Here is a 14858-nt window from a genome sequence, read left to right as displayed (position 1 = left end):
AGAGAATAAGCACAAACATGCTATTATTGGGGAGGGAGACCCTTCACAATTTCAACAAGGTGGCTTTATTTGAAAGAATTATAACAGACCTTAATGAGCAAAAACTGAGAAAAGCATTATTTTATTATTCATGAAAAGTAGCAGGAAAATATACTGACCATCTTTGCACCAGTCAATTAAGATTCAAGATGCAGCTCACCAAAGGCCACCCTTGGACTGATGATTTACATGATCTCAGCTAACTAATAAAGCAGCCACAGGAAAACTCACTGACAAAATATAACTTCCTCTGGTGCCGTGGCGGGTAGAGAGCTGTAATCCCCAGAGAAAGTAGGGGAATGGGGACGCATAAGGAGGGGAGGCCACAGAGAAGAATTGGGTTAAAATGGCTTTGCCTTAATCCTAGAGGTAGTGAAATTATCAAGAAACAAAGGAAGCCCAGCACTCTATGGTTCATGATAAATGAAGCAATACACATCCACGTGACAAACAAGATGCCAGAGAAAGCAGCCTTTTTCTGACTAGTTCTTCAAACCAACTGAATCGGCAGCCCAGAGGCAAACCATTACGATACTAAATAACCCAGTCCTAAAATTTCCAGTGCAAAGTTTATTTTTAACAGAAGCAACTTGGTGCTCTGGGGCTGCGTTCATAAGCCTATGCAATTGCTTTGTGATTTTTGAGTGACAGGACTAGTTGATGCAATTGAGTCAACTCCAATAAGAAATTTCTGAAATGACTTGCTGTATTTGAGCTGCACGGTTGGTTCTCTCCAGATCCTCACACAGGTAGAGACAGCCATGAGGCCAGCCCTCTAGTCTGGGGGGGTGTGCTCAGTCAGACTGTCAACTGACCCCTTTAAAAGGTTCCACTGGCTCCAGGGGAAACCTCACTTAAAGAGGTTCCCAGATGACCAGCCTGGAGCCAGGCTGTCCAGAGAACAGAGCGCCTACAGGCATGCATCTTCCGGTTGATGAGACTCTCAGCCACTTTGATTCTTCCAGGCAGTAAAAGTAAAAGTGAAATTGGTGCTACTCCTCCTTTCTGACATAATGAAGCATTTCATAAACGGAAAATCTCAGGACCCAATTATAAAGGGCAAATTGCTATTTTACTCTCTAAGATAAATAGCTGTGGTCTCATTGATCTTGCCCTTTGTAATTTACCTTATCTCAGGGATTACTCACAATAACTCTATGAAGAAAGTATTTGTTCTAGTCAGGAGTCTGTTGATTGCAAATAACAGAAGCTCAATTCAGCCCAGAAAAACAGACAAGAGTGGGGAGAGGGGGCATGGATAATTATAAGTTTGTAGCACAGTCTCGCTGGAATCTAAGAAAAGCTGGACCACAGGCCTCAGCACAGACAAAATGGAGGTAGATTTAGAACCTGTCCCTCTCCTCTGCCGCCTCTCCCTCCTGCCAGGTAGGTGCTCACCCCGGTATGAGCTGCCTCCATCTGGAGGCAGGATTATGTGGTCAGAGTGCAAAGACTGCCAATGATCATGGACTAAGGTAAGGGGAAGACTGCCAGAGAAAAGGGTACAAGCCAAGCAATCACTTCCAAACAATTCTAGTACAGCAGTCCTAAGCCCATTCACCACATGAGGAGGCACAGAGAAGTGAGGAAGGCAAGGTCACACAGCTAGCAAGTGGGAGGGTGGGTGTATATTCAGACAGATCTAAGTTAAAATTCTATAACTCCCCTGCTGTTGGAGCCTATGAAAGTTATTTAATCTCTTTGTGCGTCTATTTTCTCAACATTAAAATGTGTTCATGTCAAAGATTTGTGTTTAAGATTCAATTAAATGAAATAATCTATTTAACCCATTCATTTAGTGCCTGGAATTAGCAACATGAAAAATAATGATAATAATAGCCTTTCTCTCACCAATGACACTATGTCCTAAGCAAGCTGTCTCACAGCTTGCACTGAACGTCACTGGACTTTTGCTGTTCTTCCTCCACATTTAGTGCTGCCTCTCCCAATGATTGCCAGCCCCCTTGGGGACCTTATCTCGTTTCCCTTGCATTCCACCCCCACCCCACGGCTGAGCACATGGACAGTCACTTCAAATTCTTGTGGAATTAAACCGTTTGACTCCTGTTCACAGGTCAGTCTCTTTCCTGCAAATCCCCTAAGGACCAGGCGCCATCTCTGTGTTTCCTGGTGTCTTTCTCAGGCGAGCTGCTTTTTGGGAGTACCAATCCAGGGTTTCCTCTTTTCCTTTTTCTCTCTCTTTCATGTAGCTCCACCTGGAGGCCAGTGGCTTGAGTATGTCATGGAGACACATTTATCACAGCAGAAAAGTGCCCCCCATTCAAGAAGGGATGTTCAACTTCAGATAACTCAGGTGAAGAGAAGGAATCCTAAATTCTACTGCTTGGTTATGTTATCATGGCATTTGGTTTGGCGAGTGGGGGTGGGGTAAGGGGGAGGGAAGAGAAACAGGGGGGCAGGAAATTTTTGTATCAAATGGGAAAATTGGATAGTAGTTAAAATGAAGAAGGACTATTCCCAGAACTAGTATTAGAATCATGAGAACATATCAATTAGGAAGTGAATAATTGCTTGTCTAAAGATGTCCTCATATGAGTCATCTCATAGCCCTCCCCCAATTGTATGCAAAGTCTGGATGTAAACAAAATGCTCAAAAATCTCCTAGAGGAGGCATTAGCTTTGAAGGGCAATATCTGATAAGAAAGTGGTAATAATAGCAACAGGATGGGGAAGGAACTTCTATTTGACAAATACTATGAAATGTTTGCACTGACCAAGGCATTTTACCTGTAGGACTTCCTTTCCCCAGTAACTTTGCAAGGTTAGCAACATTATTCCAGTTTTAGTGTTACAGCTAAGAAGGTAGCCTTAGGTTATGCGGCTAGTAAGGGATGTGCAGGAGCCCAGAAAAGGGTCTGCAGAGAAGATAGTAGGTCAGCCTTGCCTGCAAAACTGCTCATTTCCTTTTTTCATGCTTCAGGCAAATCAGCTGACCACCACAAACAGCAAGAGAAGACTGGTCGCCAGGGTGACCGTCTGAATAGAGCAGAAAGAAGGAATAGAGTTTTGTTTAGGAGCTGGTCGCTGGTTGACTACCATTCAAAAGGAAAGATTTGCACCACTAGATGGGAGCTGTGGAAAGACCATTTTGATAAATATAAAATCACTAGCAGATGGGCTTTGGGATCAGACTGAAATGTTTAGTGCATGTCCTTGGACAAGTTACTTAATCTTGTTAAAGCTGCTTCCTCACTTGTTAAATATTAGTACCTAACTCTATTGTAAACATCAAATCCAATAGCTTGCATAAAGTGTCCTTTGTTTAGAAAAGTGCCTGGTAGATAACAAGTATTCAAGAAATGTTAGCTATCATCAATAGTAGGTAATTTTTAAGGAATGGGGATTTCTTTGTCACAGAAATTACTACCAGGATGATAAATAAGATGTCCTTTCTTAATGAAGAGGTGTGATTCATTTACAAATTGCGCACATTTGCATATAGACAATAATATGATAATATCCTTAAATACACTTTGTTCCTCTAAGAAGTTTAAATGTACTACTTCCCATTGATCCTGATGCTACCCCTTTCTTGTTTACATTGTTAAATTGCCTAACAACCTCTCTTCTCAGCTTGAGTAGAGATATATAATTTCAATCAATAATGGGACAAAATACTACAAACATTAAATAAATATACTACTACCATATTAAAGATTAAACATAAAAGTCACTATTGTTCTTATCTTTTCATGATTGATTGATAATTCAAACAGTTCTGGGCATGTTGGTTGAAGTAAGAAGGTCATCTGGAGAAGGGGTGTGCTTTTCTCTCTGTCAAGAATTTTGTTGTCCCATACAACAATCTACAAAGTCCAGGAGGGGCAATTCAGGGCTGGAATAGCAGCTGAACTTGTCCTGCAGCTCTGCCATCTTTATCATGGGGTTTTTGTGCCCAGGACACTTGCAGGCTTTGCTTTCTTCATTTTGGAAGGATGGTCAAAAGTGGCATACAAGACCAGCTTTCCCCAAATCTCTACCCAAGAAGTATTCCCAGAATTTCTTTCATCAGAAATTGTTAGGGGGAAAAGGATGTCCTAAAGCTAATTCCATGCAGGCCTTGTAGACTCCACCCCCTACTCCAGACCAAAGCCAAAAGACACTGGGAACTCCAAATCCCATCACCACCAAAGGGAAGGTGGCTGGGACCTGAGGGTGGGGTTAAGCAACCAGTGTGGTATAAGGCCAGACACGTGGGCTTTGGAGGGGATCCCCCATTTTTGGCTTTCTGCCAGCTCACAGCATCCGGCCAGCTCTGAGAGTGCCTTTGGGTTTCCAGGTTGGCGGATCGGGTAGGACACATTAAAGACTTTATTTCCCTATTTTCTCCCTGAGTTGTGAATTTCCTTATTTCCTTTTCCCTTGTAAATAAACCTTTTATTAACTTTGTGTGTGTGCCTGTAGTGGAGTATTAATAAGTCCCTTTTAAGTGCGCGGGTGAGGACCCACAGCCAGGCAACACTTTTTATTTTATATCGGGGTTGCCCTTTAACAGTTTGGCGCCCAATGTGGTTTCCAAGCTTCACCCGTGGTTGGGGGTTGCCCTATAACAAAATGGACCCCTTAACTGCAAGGGACTCAGTCCGTAACTGCCCGAGTCTTGGAGGTGGAGTGTGTATCGGCATCTGGGGAAGAGAGGGGTCCCACTGCTCCTTGCTGCAGTTTCATCTCATCATTAATCCTGTACTTTCTGGTCTTTCTGCCCCCTTTCAAGCATTGACCAGCTCAACATGATAGAGAGGCAAAAGATGACAGTGATAAACTCTCCATTTACTTTTTATCATTTACCAAAAAGATATTATCATTTACTTTTCATTTTTTCAAACCAGTCTTTCTCAGTTGCTCTAATGAGCAGAGGAATTCATGAGCCTACAACACCCTAAATTCCACCAGATACCAGTATCCCTCTGCCAAGGGTAATACCCTCAGCTTCCTGGTAGCGGCCTTTCTCACTTTCCATGTTGTTAGTGGGGGCACCGTGTTCCTCACCCCATTTATCTAGGGGTTGAACTGAACAGCTAGATGAATCTATAACACAGAAAGCAAGTGGGCTAAAAGAGAAAAAGAAGAGAGCTCTTATTTCCTTGGCCCAATTTGTACCCTGGTACTGTTGGAAAGTCACTTAGAAGGAGACACGTGGAGGACAGACATGCAGAGACATTTGGAAGAGACAGGGTGAGAGACACGGGGAGGCTGCCCATGGCAGCCATTATCTTGATGTGGAATGTCCTTTTCTCCTAGCTTTCTGGAATCTGCTCAGACCCTCTTTTCCATGGGTCCCACTAGAATGTTCCTTAGACTTATGGCAAGATTTCAGGCCTCAGCAACCTCACTTTGGGCCAACCCTGTTTGGTTGGGCATTTCCCCATGAAGGGGAATGCATATTAATTCTATTAAAGATCTTTCATACTATGAGTCTGCTTTGCCTTTGTGCACATGAGTGGCTGGATTCCTTTAGTGTGTGCTAAGTTTAGGGACCCAAGGGTGCCCCTTTGTCATGCACTAACAGTATTACCACCCTATTTGCCTCATCTGCAAACTTCCCTAGAGGAGCTGTTATTATTGACAATCCATTTTAAGTCCTGTTTTCAAACAATATAGAAAAAGAGGAAAGTGTGTGCTTTTATGATTGACTCAAAGGATCAGCTAGGTTTTCCAACATGAATTCCTGATAGGCCACTTGGACTACTGTTGGATTGTTTTTATTTATTTATTTTTATGTTACTTACATCTCGTATTTTATTTCTTAGATTTATAGCTTATGAGAGAAAAAAGTGATTGTAGTGCCCCATTATTCTAAGACAACAACTGTAACTTAAATGCTAACCCACTGAATAAAACAAGGAAACTCCCGCCCAGGGCTATACTGGCTTTTATATGTTTCCCAAACCCAATGACAACTAGTAATTTTTATCACTTACCAAACACACAAAAAACAATAGATTTTATTATTGTTCCAGATAGTTGAAAAATTCCATAGGTGGTACCTATGAGCTAAGTCTATGATCCACTGATTCAAGCCCAAATACAGCTTCTAAAATAACTACAATCGCAATTATAATAAGGGCTCTAAAATTATCCTCCATTTCATCTGGAGTCCTTTTCATAGTCCTTCTCATTCTCTCTGCTTCTTTCTTTCTTTCTTTCTTTCTTTCTTTCTTTCTTTCTTTCTTTCTTTCTTTCTTTCTTTCTTTCTTTCTTTCTTTCTTTCTTTTCTCCTTGTACCAAGTTTAGAATTAGGAAACTCATGCCAAAGTGTAACTCATCCAATTCCTACCTTTATTAGTTGTTGACCTTGAATAAATCAAGTTATCATCCTGATCATTTATTTTTCTGTCTGGCCAAAGAGGTAGCTCTACTAGATGTATGCCAAAGTACTTTCCAGTTCCAAAATTTCTAACCTTTTATACATGTAAGAGGGATTCTCACTTCTAGACAGAATGTTGAAAGTCACAAAAAGCTAACCCCTAGACTGTAGAAAGATAGGGGGAAAAAGGTACATTGCAAACATTATTAAAGACACTGAAGAGCCATGGATGCAAAAAGAATTAGATCAGTTAAAATTCCTAACAATCAACTAAAATTCCTTACAATCACCAGCTGTTTGCTTCCCAAAGATCATGTGTCCATTGTGGGTATAAGCTAAAGACTGTATTTGCACAAGGCAGAAGGATTCTACTAGGTAAAGGAGAAATCGGCAGACCTTTGGTGAATACATGGAACTGGAATAATGGATTAGAAAATAGAGAAGATGCAGACTTCATTCTCTTACATTCTGGGGTGGTGGGAAAATACAATATCTCATAGTCTGTAATGCCTAGGAGATAATGTCCTAGTAGAAATATGGGTCTGTAATAAATGGACAACAGTCTTTCCCTTAAACCATCTGCCAGATTTTGAACTTGTGTGACATGGAAGTCTAAGCTGTACACTCAAAATATCTAAAGAGTAGACCTCTTAGAGATGAGGAGACAGTGAGTTGTCAGGTCACCCATCAAAAGCCTGAAAGTGCCCTCTGCAAAGAATGGGCACAAACCAGATGTGAACTAAGACTTACTAAAAACTGCAACTCAATTTTACACCCAGTTGAGTTTCTACCTGTCTGCTTAACAGTGGAACAGAGAAGCTCTTGTTGATAGATGTTCATATGAACATTCTCTGTTTCTGTTTTGTTTTGTTTGGAGTTGTTGCTAAAATTCAATATTTATAATACAATCCAAAATTACTGATGTGAGAAAAAAATGGAAGATGTGACTGATAAACAAGAGGAAAAAATTCAAATAGAGCAAACCCACAGATAATTCAAATATGGTAATGAACACAAAATGATTTTAAAATAATTGAGGTTTTTATGTTAAAAATAGAGTAATTCCAAGAGAATTGGAATTACTGAAAAATCAAATGGGCATTCTAGAATGGAAAACTCAATAATAAAATATCTAAACCAAGGAATCCATTGGATGAGTTTAATACCATATAGATAGAACATACTGTATTTAATTCAAAGACAAGATCAGTAAAAGTTAATAAAAAAGAAGTCCAAACTGAAATGCAAAAGTGGGGAAAAAAGAATAGCAAGAACAGGAGCAACATGTGGTACATAGTCAAATGATGTAATATATGTATAATTGAAACCCCAGAGGGAAAAAAGAATTGGCATGGAAGAGCACAACTGTTGCAGAGAAAACAGCTAAGGAGTCTCTAAAAAAAGGATATCAACTACAGATCCAAGAAGAGAGAACAAACACTAAGAATAAAAACAAAGGAAACCATATCATATTCAAAGTGCTGAAAATTAAAGACAAAGATAACTTCCAAAAAGTACCAAGGGATAAAAGCCCACTTTATCTCCAGAGTAACAGACTGATAGCTGACTCTGCAATAGAAAATATGGAAGTCAGAAGATGATGTTTTAACTTCTTTAAAGAACTGAAAGAAAAACATTATACCAAGTGAATTTAAACCAAGTAAAAGTCCACCTCAAAAGTGATACTAAAATATTGTATACCAAGTGAAAATATACTTCACAAGATAAACTAAAATGAAGGTATCTCCCAACGTACAAATCTTGACAGTTTGCCTCTGGAGAAGGGCACTGCAAAATTTACTAAAGGAAAATTTTCAGACTGAAGGAAAATGATTCCAGATGGAAATATTAAACTTTAGGAAAGGATAGAGAGTACTATAAAAGATAACTATGTACACAAATATTCTAAAATATTGACTTTTCAAAACAAAAATAAGGGAAAATTTCCGAGAACATAATGTCAAAGTAAAACTGTACATAATATCATAAAGAACTTGAGGGCCTAAATGAGATAAAACATTTTGCATTTCTTGTGAAACAGCAAAAATATGACTTAAGAAATATATCTATTTTTTTTATATATGTCTATATATATATAAAAGCTAGGAAGGCATGAATTCTCTAGGGTAAAAAAAAAGCTAAAAGAACATGAAGAGTGTATAATGAAAAACTAGTAGAGGAGAAAATGGAATAAAAGGATAAGGAATAGATAGAATAAGTAGAAAAAAATAGCAAGTAGAAAGAATTAAACTAACTATATCAGCAACCATATAAATAAACTAAGCGCTCTAATCCAAAAAGATAGAATGATCAAACGCAAGACTTAATTATAGGCTCCTTATAATAAATATATATATTTTTTAAGTTTAACATACTTATCTGAGAGGCAAAAAAGACCTGGGCTTCAGATACTAAACACTAACTTGTAATTATAAACTATTTGAACATAGTTTAGTTATGTAACTTCTCTGAATCTCCATTCCCTTTCAAGTAAAAATGCAATAATACCTATCAGATAGGATTTTTGTAAGAATGAAATAAAATTAATGAGAAAAGCTAGGGCAGTGACTAGAAAACCCTCAATTAATGGTAGTATCATTTTCTTATCACACCACCCATCATCCCAGTCTCTCTGCTATTGTGGTTAATAGCTTGGGTGCTACAATCACAAGCTGGACTTTTAATTCCTGTTTTCAGTTATTAGATGTGTGACATTGAGTAAGTTCATAAAGTCCCCACACCTTGGTTTTCTCACTTGTGAAATGAGTTCCTCTCTGGTTAGTGAAGAGAAAATGAGATCACCTAGTAAGAATCTTAGCACATTGCCAGGAACTTAACATGTGCTCTCCACAGAGCAGCCAGAGTGACCATTAACATGTAAGTTAATAATGTCAATCATTTACCCAAGTTTCCAATGCTTTTTCATTGCACACAGACTAAAAGCCAAAAGCTTTATAGTCACCTTCAGATTAGTTACTGCTCTGCACTCATCTACTGCTTACCCCCCAACTTATTCCACTAACTTCAGATAAATCGGTCTCCTTGCACTTTGTCAAACAAGTGAGTTATTCTGCTATCTCAGGGTCCCTGTACTCACAGAGCCCACCTCCTGGGGAGTTCATCCCTCTGCAATCACTCTCCTTATCAGCATCACTTGCTCTTTTACCATCCTTGGGGTCTTGCTGAGATATAGTGCTTAATGGAGGTTTAAGGGACTATGCTAATTGAAATTGTACCCCATGACCCCCACCCCACTTCCCTTTCTTCCTTTGTGGTTTATTTTTCTCCTTAGCAGCAATCTCCATACTTTGCTTCTCTGTGGTGTTTCTTTATTAGCTTCTTCTCTGCTTTCCCTTTATAATGGAAGACCATGAGAGCAGTGGTTTTCATCTTGAAGCCCTACTGTAACCCTTAGCATCTAGACAACATTCTAGCACATAGCGGGCACTTAAAAAAATAAGTATTAAATGAAAGAACCTAGGGGCTTCCCTGGCGGCGCAAGGGGTTAAAGTTTCAGCACTATGAAGTGATTGGCAGCTAATGTATCACAAGTTCCATCCCCCACCAGGGAGCAACCCACATGGCGTGGCAGACTTCTGTCTCACCCGCAGCTCCCCTCAGCAGTGTATTTCAGCACATCTGCCAGTTCTACTCCCTACTCTGTCTCTGGTGAATCCTCTCACCCCACCCCCACACCTCTGGCCTACACCCCAGCTCTTGTATGTATAAATAAATAAAATATTTTTTTTTTAAAAAAGAAAGAAACTAAAAGTTACGATTAGCATGAAATCATTCAGCTTAGTCTTCATAATCTCAAGGAACTCACCCCTGGATTCCCTGTGTCACTTCCTCTTGCTTTGCCTCTCACAACAACTTTGTTGTGTGATTTTTGGTTTCAGATTCTTTTCTACTAAACCCATCTCAGCAGAGATGCCATAAATTTTTGTCTGCCTCTGTTTTCCCAACACCCAGTACAATGCTTGGCACAGAAAATATACTCAGTAAATAATAAGTGAATGAATGATTAGAATGGGCTTTTGATTTATTCTGCCTGTTGTAAACTATGTTTGGACATTGCTTAACCCCATCTGGCTGTGTTATGCTTAAAGTTTGTTTATAGCTGATAAGCTTTAGCATTTTATGTGCCATTTCCTCATTGACACTGAACTGTGTACAAGCTAAGCAGTGTTCTGCTAAGTTTTCACAAATGTTTCTCATTGGTTGTTTTTACAGTACAGTAAAGTAAAAAAAAAAAAAAAAAAAAGATAGCGCAATAGGGTGCCAGTTAGCAAAAATCCACTTACTATTGCTCAGATCTGTGAAAGTATCCAATTAATATTATGCATTAAAATTTCATAAAAAGGAGGACCTTGGAGATCAGTCTAGTAAGAAAAAAATAAAATGAAGATAGATGAATTTTTCCTTATTGGGCTGGGGAGATAACAACAATGTGAGGCAGGCAAGAGGACGGAATGGTCATTTATTCAGAGCCTGTCATATGCCAGTCTCCATCCAAGGTACTTTGCATTTATGATCCCATATGATACAGACCACAAATTACCATTGAGGAGGGAGGATGCTGGTGAATACAGGCATATAGGCGCAGGCTTGTATGTGTGCATATTTGTGGGTGTTTGAAAAATTAGCAAGCTGTACCCCTATCTCTGCTTCCTATTAGCTGTGTATGCTTGAATGGGTCAATTATTGCCCCTGAGCGTCGTTCAGTTCTACATTTGTAAAGAGTGGATCACAAGGCTCATCTCACAGAGCTGGTGTTAAGATCAAATAAAATGATGGATATAAACATTCTTTGAAAATATTGAAAGCAAATGGGGTGTGTGTGTGTGTGTTGTGTATGTTTAGTGTGCTATAAGGATCAAAACAACAATTTATCCCTTTGGATGTCTTAATATTTTTGCATTTTCTCTGGTGAAAGCTGGATCTGGGGTAACGTCCTATTATATCAGCTTAACACCCATTCACTTACTGCAATTCAACCCAATAAATATATTAAATACTCCTAAAGGACCAGACTCCATAAGGACATGGAGAGCAAAGTGACGTGAACACAATCCTGCCCCAAGGAGTTCACACTTGAGAGGAGAAAGCATATGGGTATAAAATATCAAATTCAGGGCAAAATAAACATAATATTATTAGGAAACCACACCCAATAATTTTATGAACAAACATATTGAATACCAGAAATGGTCAGATACTGTTCTAGAACTGAATGAAATTATAGTGAACAAGAAAGGTAAGTAGCCTGTTTTCATAGTGCTTCCATTCTAATTTGTGAAAAGGTAGGAAAAGCTCTTACTCCAATGGATTAGAAAGTCACCATCAGTTCACTGCTGTGTTGAAAATAAAATAGGGTAATGATATTTAAGTGGAAAATGTCAGGCTGACCTGTTGATTAGCTGAAGTTGGGACATAGCCTGTAGACTGAAAGTTTTAGGGAACAACTGATAAGCCGAGGCCGCGCTCACCCTGATTCATGCATTCCCAGATGACTGTACCCCTTCCTTTTGTTACCTAGTTGCTGGGGCCTCAGACTTTGGAGAGGGAGCTCCCTGGGCCCGTGCCGGTGTAAAGCCTGCCATCATAAATAAAGAACTAACTTCCTCCTCTCTGAGTGATGCCTGCTTCCCTGACAGAATTCTGCCATAACACTGTCACGACTTCTGGGGGGGCACCTTGAGATGTGGTCACCTGTCTCTGATACTTGAGCTGAAACTGAATGATGACAGTGTGATAGCCTGGAGCAGATCTTTTGAAACAGTTCCACAGGGAGTGAATAGCAAATGCTGAGTTTGTGGGTTTGAGGCCCCAAAAGAAAGTGATTGTGAAACATGATAGAGAGTAAGATGAGAGGAGATGAGCAAAGGTGGCAAGGAGCCAGCTCCCAACACTGCATTTTGGTCATAGAGAACTGGAGATCTAATTGAGGTGCCAAGAGAAGCCAAAGAAGATTTTAGAAAGAAAAGAGATATGATTTACATTTTAAAAGAGCAATCTGGTTGCTATGTGGAGGGAGTAGAAAGCAGTCAGAGAAAGTGAAGACCAGACAAGATGCTATTTTTGAAATCCAGGTGAAGGATAATGAAGAGTGACTTGTAACTAAGCTAGCAGCGGTCCAGATGGGGAGAAAGGGACAGATACAGGATGTATTTTGGATGTAAGCCAGCAAGAATTTGAAGAGGCGGGAAAAGGTTGTTTCTAAAAGAAGAATGCTTCAGTTTCTATCTTTAGTTTCAAGATCCTCTTATATCAGGCAACATCGCAGCTAATAAATTAACTCTATAAATATGTCTAATGTGCATTGAAGCTAATATTGAAATCCTTTGACTCTTCAAAGTTTTTCTATTGTAAATACAGCAGGTGCTTATTAAGAAAAGTTGCAAAATAGGATAAAGCAAACATTAAGAAAAAAATCTCCACATGTAAATTATATGCATAATACACATATCTTCTCTAAGACTAGAATGCCTATTTTTTCCCCAGAATATGATTTGGTCTTAATTTTCCAAGGAGGTTGTGCTGTCTCACATTTTGCCTCTTTTTCTGCAGCGTCTTTCAAACACCAAGAACAATTTCACATTATGGCAAATGCTAAGGGTGTATACTTTTTCAAGACCTGGATCTGACTTCTACCCACTGGGGCGGATGGAGCTGGGAAAGCCCAGAAGGACCGGCCCCTCATGGACAGGACAGCGAGCAAGGCCATCAGGGCCTCAACCGTAATGCAATCAGACAGGCTGCTGTAAATCCACTCCTGTGCTTGGATGTGCACGCGGGGAAAAGGGGTTGCAGCTATTTACAGCCGCGGTTGTTGAGCAAGGACGAGTCACGCAGCCCATGGGGACGCGAGGTTGGAAACCTTTATCACACGGGGTTGGAAACCTTTATCACACGGGCGATCAGGCACTGTGTGTTGAAATGGGGCCACTCTGCATGTGCAAAAGGACCCTTAATGGTGTTTTGTCTCTTGGGCCCTCTCTGGCTAAAGACGAAGGCAAGTCCTGGGGCGGGAGTGGGGGCGGCGCGCCCAGGGGTGGAATCTGTAGAGGGCAGTGGAGCCACCGAGCTGCACTCCCACTCCGCGGCCCACGCGCAGCAGAAACTGGCTCCAGCCGGCGAAGCCCTAATGTGGCTGCTTGGGCTCCTTGCAGCATCCTCTCCCCTGCCGCGAGCAGTAATGGATCTTTGCGTCCTAAAAGAGGAAGATAATGCCGGGTTTAGCTTATAAATAGATAGTTGTATGCTCTCCCTGCGAGCACTGATTGAGAGAGCCAAGCTGACTATTGATCTAATTTTAACTTACATTTCAGCACGCACCCTGCTCCGCCCCCCTGTCGCCGTTCGGGGGAGCACGGGGGGTACAACTGGCACCGGCGACCACCAGAGGGCGGGCCGCGCGTGTTCCCGCCACCTCCCCGTCTGGCCTCTGTTTACGCAGACATACAATGCCGGCTTTTATTGGATTTGAGAAATAGGAGTTTCATTTTCCTGCGCCAGGATGACCTCATCACTCATGAAAGTCAAAGGAAAGCGGGAATTGGATGACAGACAGTCGGGAAAATAGAGCTTGCATTTCACCTCCTCCCACTGCACCACCTACACAGAGCGCTCGGGATGTGCTTCTCATTTGCAAACCACGTTGCTGAAGCCGGGAAGTGGGGTGGGCTGTAGGAGTAGAATGCTAAATTCTTCCCAGTGCCCTAGTACTGGGTGTGCTGTGGCAACGCTCAGAGCAGTAACACCACCGACTGCAGAAGTGTGTCCTTCCTCCTCGCCACCCCTCGCCCCTACTGAGGCTGCAGCAAGGCCCCCGCAAGCCAGGGAGGCTCTGAGGTGGCAGGAGGCAGCTCCTTGCAGGATCGCTGCTCCACTGAGCCAGTGCACCAGCGCTCTCTAGGAAAGAGTGACATGACTTTAAAGTATGACTAGTTGTTCCTAAACTTGATTATTCTTGCCAAAGTTTAAAAAATAGTAATCAGCAATATAATACTGCTGGCTTGGACAGTTCAGATCTGCTTACGGCTTCAAATGTGTAGGGTCAGTAATTAAAATCTATCACATTTTGTTTGTCACCTTTTGGGACCACAAAAGGGTAGAGTAGGGAGACGAAGAGAGATGCCCCCTCAGAAACTCCTTGGACTAGCATTTGGCATTTGGACTTTCTTCCTGGGGTTGAATAAAACACGAATAGAAGTTCATGTTTATCAAATACTCTCTTTGTGGCATGAGGTTAGATAGACATTGTACTAGCCATCCTGATTTTTGTTGCCACCTTATCCTCGACTATCAGTTCAGTTCTATTGTTATCCTTATTTTAGAGTTGAAGAAGTTGAGGCTGTTACCTGCCCAGAGTCAGGTTGTTAGAAAGGAGCAGAACTAAGGCTCAAACCTGGGCAGAGAGTGACCCCAGGGCCCTTGCTCTTGCTCACCACACTGTATGTTTTGAAGACTTGTTTACTCTTGTTGAGTC

Source organism: Talpa europaea (assembly GCF_964194135.1).
Source record: "Talpa europaea genome assembly, chromosome: 4".
Lineage (NCBI taxonomy): Eukaryota > Metazoa > Chordata > Mammalia > Eulipotyphla > Talpidae > Talpa > Talpa europaea.
Note: the sequence above shows the minus strand (reverse complement) of the source record.